The sequence below is a fragment of the Leptidea sinapis genome, chromosome 19 (genome assembly GCF_905404315.1).
Source record: "Leptidea sinapis chromosome 19, ilLepSina1.1, whole genome shotgun sequence".
Classification (NCBI taxonomy): domain Eukaryota; kingdom Metazoa; phylum Arthropoda; class Insecta; order Lepidoptera; family Pieridae; genus Leptidea; species Leptidea sinapis.
Window position 1 is genome coordinate 48,581 of NC_066283.1, and position 7,223 is coordinate 55,803.

Sequence of the window (7,223 nt, forward strand, 5' to 3'; positions counted from 1 at the left end):
TGATTTTTTTTTTATTTGCGTAAACTTACAAAAAGCATCTGTGAATAGTCATAAAATGTTCACAAGTGCGCAAAAGCGTCAAAAAGTTAATTACGTAAGTAATTAAAATCCGTCACTGGATGTTTCAGGGTCGCAGAGAATCGCAATATGCATGGTACCGTACTCCAAACCTCTTTATCCTCAATATATTCCTTAATACTATAGTAACTTTTTTCCATTAAACATGTCTTAAATGATTTGTTAGGCAATTCTGTTATGGTCGCTATAGAGCTTATTAATGACTTATTTGCCTTAGTGGTTCTAAAAATGGGTATAGCAATTTTATGTTTTTGTCTGGTATCAAAGTTATGCTGTTTACACTTTTTAACATATTTATGCATATTTTTCCCAGTATACATAATATTTTGATAGACATATTTTGATGGCACTGTAAGTATATTTATTTCTTTAAACAAATTTCGTAATGAGTCTCGACTTCCAAGACCGTATATAGCGCGAACAGCTCTCTTCTGTAAAATGAAACTGCTACCAATATCGGCCGCCGTACCCCAGAGCAAAACACCGTAAGACATAACACTGTGGAAGTACGCAAAATAAACTAGTCTAGCCGTTGCTATATCCGATAGTTGCCTCATTTTCCAAACGGCGTAGGAAGCCGAACTTAATTTAGAAGACAATTTCTCAATATGGGTCCCCCATTGTTATTAAGAATCTAGGAACGACGAACTCCTAGAAAAATTGTATCAGAAACTAAGTCTAGAGTTACATTATTTAGTTTAACTATTTGTTCAGTAAATGTAACATTTGGTAAAGAGAATTTAAAACATTTCATTTTACCTTCATTCAACAAAAGATTATTTGCAAAAAACCAGTTAGAAACAACGTTGAGGGCATTATTAGTTTCAATGATCTCTCTGTCTTTTCTATTTACTCTTAATATCAACGATGTCTCATCGGTGAACAAAACTATATCTGACATTTTATCTACTAGATATGGAAGATCATTGATTTAAGCTAGGAACAGGAAAGGACCCAGTATAGAACCCTGAGGCACTCCCATTTTTATTGAGGAACCTGCAGAAGTAACACTGTGGATGGCCACTATTTACTCCCGACCAAACAAATAGGAAATTATCATATCCAAAGATGTTACAGAGACTCCATAGAATTTCAGTTTTAAAATTAACGTAAGATGATCGACGCAGTCGGATGTCTTCGAGAGATAACAGAACATTGTGCGATGCCTCCCAGGCCATTAGCATAGATTTGATAAGAGTAGACCCCGCATCTTGAGTGGACCGGCCTTTTTTAAATCCAAATTGGTTTTTATGTAATATTCCATTCATATTAAAGTGTGCCAACAGTTGCTCGAACCTGATTTTTCAAATATTTTACTTAACGCTAGCTACTATAAACATGACGGAGGTGGTGTTATGATTGCTGTGCGGAAAAATATAAATGTTATAGAATGTTTGAGTGGGAAGGTACTTCTGAATGTCGTTGGATTAATATAGTATATAAATCTGGATCTGTAACTCAAACCCTCTCAGTATGTACCATGTATTTGCCGTCTGCAAGCAGATTTGATGTACTAGAGAGATTCACTGATCAAGCATCTGCTGCAATGCTAGAACAAGAGCATACTTTAATTCTTGGCGACTTTAATATACCTGCGCTAAACTGGCTACCATCCCAGGGCAATTTATTGCCTGAGAACTATAACTCTTCTATAGGTACATGTCTCATAGATTTCATGTCCGAGAACAACTTATTGTCCAAACGGTGTCCGTAACTCCTTTAATAAAACCTTAGACCTAGTTCTTAGCAATGTCGGTAATACGCAAGTTATCAATTGTTCGGTTTGTTTAAGTAAGTTGGACAAATTCCATCCCCCATTAGAAATATCCGTCGACTTGGGTGTCGAGGAGTTGGTCACCTCAAAAAGGTGCAAGAGGCCAGATTTCTTTTCAGCCGATTACGATCAGGCCAATAGTGACCTTGAAAAGATTACTTGGACCGAAGTACTCTCCAACAGTTTAGGCGTTAATGGCATGGTGTCATGTTTCTATTCTGTAATTAAGGATATTATTAAAACACGTATACCATTAAAACCTATCAAAAGTAATCAATATCCACATTGGTACACTAGAAAGCTAATCAAACGAGTCAAGGAAAAAGAGATATACAGAATTCGATTTAAAAAATTTGGTAATCCGCTTGATGAAATCGAGTTCAAGTTGCTGAGATTTAGGTGTGAAATACTTATAAATTCTTGCTATAAAAGTTATACCGACAGAGTAGAAGCTAGTATAAAGTCAAACACTAAATATTTCTGGACCTACCTGAAGCAACGACGTAATAATAAGTGTGAATTTCCTGCATCTATGGTTTACAATAATCAAACGTTTACGGATGGTGTTAGTATATGCGATCAATTTGTGAATCATTTCTCCAGTATATATAACATGTCTATTTCAGATGTTTCATCCTCTTCTGACCAGATATCAGACAGCATGCATAATTTTATGGAAAATTGGTCTTATCGTACCTGTTTTTAAAGATGGTAATAGAAGGGATGTCACAAAATATCGACCAATTTCTAAGCTGCCTATACTGGCTAAAATATTCAAGTCACTTCTTTGCCCTCATATTAACTGGCATATGAAGTCTATTTAAACCATGAGGCAGCATGGCTTCTATAAAAAAAGATCCACTTCGTCGAATCTAGTCACTTATGTTGAAAATTTATCATCTCAAGTTGATAGAAATATACAAGTAGATGGGCTGTATACGGATTTCTCTAAAGCGTTCGACCTAGTCGACCATAACATTCTTATTGACAAGCTAAAGTATTACGGTTTCGTCGGAAATATTGTTAACTGGTTTGCCTCTTACCTAAGAGACAGACATATGACAGTAGTTTTGGGTGGTTTCGAATCTTCTATTTCTTACACGGCGCGCTCTGGAGTGCCCCAGGGATCCATTCTTGGTCCGGTGCTTTTTAACATATTTATCAATGACATTGTAAACTGCTTTGTCAACTCAGAAATTTTGCTTTTCGCCGATGACTTGAAAGCGTTTAGTGCGATCAACTCTGTAAAGGACTCCTACTTGTTGCAGGATGATCTAAATTGTTTAAGTCGCTGGTGTATTGCTAATAAAATGGTAATGAATCATAATAAATGCTATCGTATTTCGTTTCATAGAAAAGTTCATCCGATTCAATTCGTATATAGTATAAATGGCCATGATGTTCAAAATGTAAATTACATTAGAGACTTAGGTATCGTTATGGATCATAAACTAAGCTTTATTGCTCATATCGATAACATAATATGTAAGAAAGCATCAAAGATCACTGGGTTCATTAAGCGTAGCTCCAAAGGCTTCCGGAATTCGAACACCAAATTATTGTTTTTAACGCTCTTACCAGGAGTATTCTTGAGTATACTTCAGTTGCCTGGAATCCTCACTATAATATACATTCTATGAGAATTGAACGAATCCAAAAAAGGCTTTCTGCACTATATAAGTTTTGGCGATAAGTTATGTAATATAAATTCTAGCTACTATTCCAGACTCCGACACTATAACTTATTGACTCTGTCAGACCGTAGAAAACTATTAGACCTATGTTTTTTACATAGACTTCTCAATGAAGGCTTAGATGCGTCTGACTTACTTTATAAAATATCTGTAAGAATTCCACGACCGTATAGTCGTGTTATAAACTATATGCCTTTCAAAGCTGGCGTCTCAAAAACAAACCTAGGGCTCTCAGCAGCTATCAATAGGATGTTAACTTTATATAATAGCATAAATAAAGTTCTCGACATTGATATAGTAGGTGATAGTTTTCCTAAATTTAAAAAAAAGATAACGGACCACTTTCATTCACAATATAGTGACGAAATGGTTTAGTATCTTTTGAGTATTTCGTATTATTTCATTTTATTCGTATTTCATTTTATTCATTTTATTCATTTTATTCGTATTTCATTTTATTCGGGTTTCTGAAAATGTTATTATTAGGTTTCTTTGTTTTGTTTCTTTTTAAGTTAGCTCTAATTGTGTATTATCTGTTCATTGTACTATATTTTGAAAATTTTTATTAGGTTTTTTTGATTTTATTTTTATCTTAGCTCTAATTTGTGTTATTTGTTCATTGTACTAGATTTAGAAAATTTTATTATTAGGGTTTTTTGATTTTATTTTTATGTTAGCTCAAATTGTGTGTTATTTTTTCATTGTACTAGAACCAGCTAGTTGACTGTGTAACAAGCTGTAAAGCTTGTTGGATCTTATAATATCTTGGCCCTCTTCTTTTTCATTTCTTCTGCTTCTAACTAGTATCTCTTTTGCAAGCTGTGGCAATCTCTAAGTGGGTCTACAATTTAACAATTAATATGTAAGTACCTCATTTTGTTTAGTTTAATAATGATTAATTGTAACCCGTTGATTGTCCTTAATAAATAATATAAAAAAAAGACCGCCAAAATCGGAGCAATAGTTTGTATAATAGACTTAACAGCCTTAACAGACAGTCCCCATAAGTCTTCCTCATAGTATATTATTTTCATTCTTCTTCTTCATCTTCATAGTATATTTGGTAAAAATAGCACATTAATAATAGAAAAACACAGCTTTCAGCCTCAGCTGACACAACAGATTTAAAGATAGGTTTTGGTTTTCTTTTGACACAGAAAAACCAGCAGTCACTCTAAAAATCCAAACATAAGTCATGATTCATACCAGCCAGTCAATGAACAATTGTACTTCTTTGCTCTAACAAGGACCACACAGTACATTTTTTTAATTCGTTCTTGCGAACAGGCTATGCTAGCCCTGTAGCAACTATATATATATATATATATATATATATATATATATATATATAGTTGCTACAGGGCACTTACTGCCTCGTCTTTAGTATTTTCATTTTTGGTATTTATTTTCAGTATTTTGTTACAAAAAAGTCCAATAAAGTATTCTCATCTCATCTTTAAATCAATAAAATTTTTCTTTTCTATGTTTTCACTATTTTTAAAAGTTATTAACAACACGATTCACTTTCCTCTAAGGAAGTAGCAACTTTTTTCGAATCGGTCACTTTGACAAATAAGCTATCCAGTTTAGGTTGAAATAACACCTCATGGTACGAATAAATGAACGAACTAAATCAGTTTGCGATTCAGTTGATATCATTTTTGACATTCAATTGATATCATTGCGATTTATTCAGTTGATTTGATGACAATCTAAATTAGATAGCTCTAATCACGTCGTGGTACGAAATAGCGAAGCAGTTCATTTTAGGTTGTCAATTGAATCGCAATAAGAGTTCATGGTAGGCGCGCAGATGGCCCTGCGTAGTCTGTGGTACGTGACCCAAGCCATTTGGCATTGTGCCCGTTGAAAACACCCAGCGGAGGGGATCTGTGCAAGCACGTCGTCAATTGCCGCTTGAACGCAGCCCATGAGATTAAAAGTTACCACTATGGGACCTGTAGACACACGCATAGATGCGGACGCGGTCCTCTAATCCCCTTATTCATAATGGTCCGCTAACTTAAAACAGCCCCTAAGGAGTGTTTTTCTCATTCTGACTTAGGACAATAGAAGAAGACAGAGTGAGAATTAGCAATGCTTTAAGTTAGCAGACTATTATGAATAAGGGGGTAAATCTACGCGGAGCCAGAGAGTAGACAGATCCCTACCCTCAAAATAGCCGAGACGACGACAGCAGATATCCTTCCTGACGCAGAAACATACCCCGGCATGAGGCAAAAAATTATGCTCAATTTTGTACCCGACGGACGTTATATGACGTATCGCTAGGTCGAGATATCTGCTCTCTCCGTAAGGAAACACGAAGTGTCAAGGTGGTGGTGGACAGCGTTAAATTGGAGTGAATTCCCCTGATGTTGCAAAAGTCCACATTAAGCGTGGAACGGGGTGCCGTGGTGTGACTGCCCGGGCTGTTTGTCCTTTGACATGCGCGGTTCTGTGCCCTCCCCAGAATACGACGGGCAGCCCGAGCGAGAATGATTGGGGAGGGATTCTCCGACTCTGGTGGAGTCGGTACGCTCCTGGGGTAAGATCTCTTTAAGTACCGCTGTCATATTTTGGTGGAATGGGGGGGGGGGGGGATGGCCACTAGTCCTTGACACTAACCTATGCGAAACATAGTGGCACTAGGCTGCTATAACACGCCGTTATTCTGTGCGAGTTTGGTAAGTAGCCTAGCCATGGTTGTTTACTGTACCGTATCTGTATCATTATTTATTATTCATGTATCATAATTTAACCAACCCAAGGACTTAAATAGATTAGAGGTATTTGATCATATTTGTTTGATCTTTTTAGTTTTTTTTTATTGTTATCAAAATATTTTATTGCACGTCACATTGTACAATAGGGTGGTATAATATGTGGGTAAATGCCCTGCAGGGCACAGCAATGATATACATTAAATAAATAAGTCTTATATATTTTAAGCATTCTTATGATATTAAAAATACAATACTATATTATAACAAATTCTCAGACTTAGTGTAATTAAAAAATTCGGGTAAATCGTAAAAGCATTTTGAAACTAAGAAATTTTTAAGATGTCTTGTAAATAGAGAAGGCTTCTCTTTATTTTTGATATCTTATTGATTGTGTGAAGAGAGTACATCTCGGTGTGTTGTCATCATTTCATTATTATTGCAAGGTTTTACTTAACACTTGTTTGTGGGTTGGTTGGTATTTAACTATTTGTTTATGGTCAAATATTGCAAGTGAAGATTTTAACAGGATTAACGCTGCAGCCAGGATTAAGATATTCAATGAGGAACTCTTCAACGCTTAGTAACATGGTCACGAAATTAAGTGTTTTTACTACAACCTGTTGCTCCAGTGACGATTACGAGGGAACTCCATAATGGTTAGTAGCAAGTACGCGACAATGTATGAAAATTTATTTCGTTAACTAATTTAATTCATTAATTAAAAATAATGATTTAGTGCTAATTCGGAAACATTTCACAAAAGATCACGTCGCCACGTGTTCGCCTCTCCACGAGACATCTTCAGGATCTGTTGACCCTCCAAAAGCTGCAACGACACTTCTATAATTTTCTTAAATTCGTATACCAAAACATGATCTTCACCATGAAACTCAGCTGCAGATCGTACTGTCTCCTTACGAGGGAACCCCTCAACGAATAGTAAGATGAACA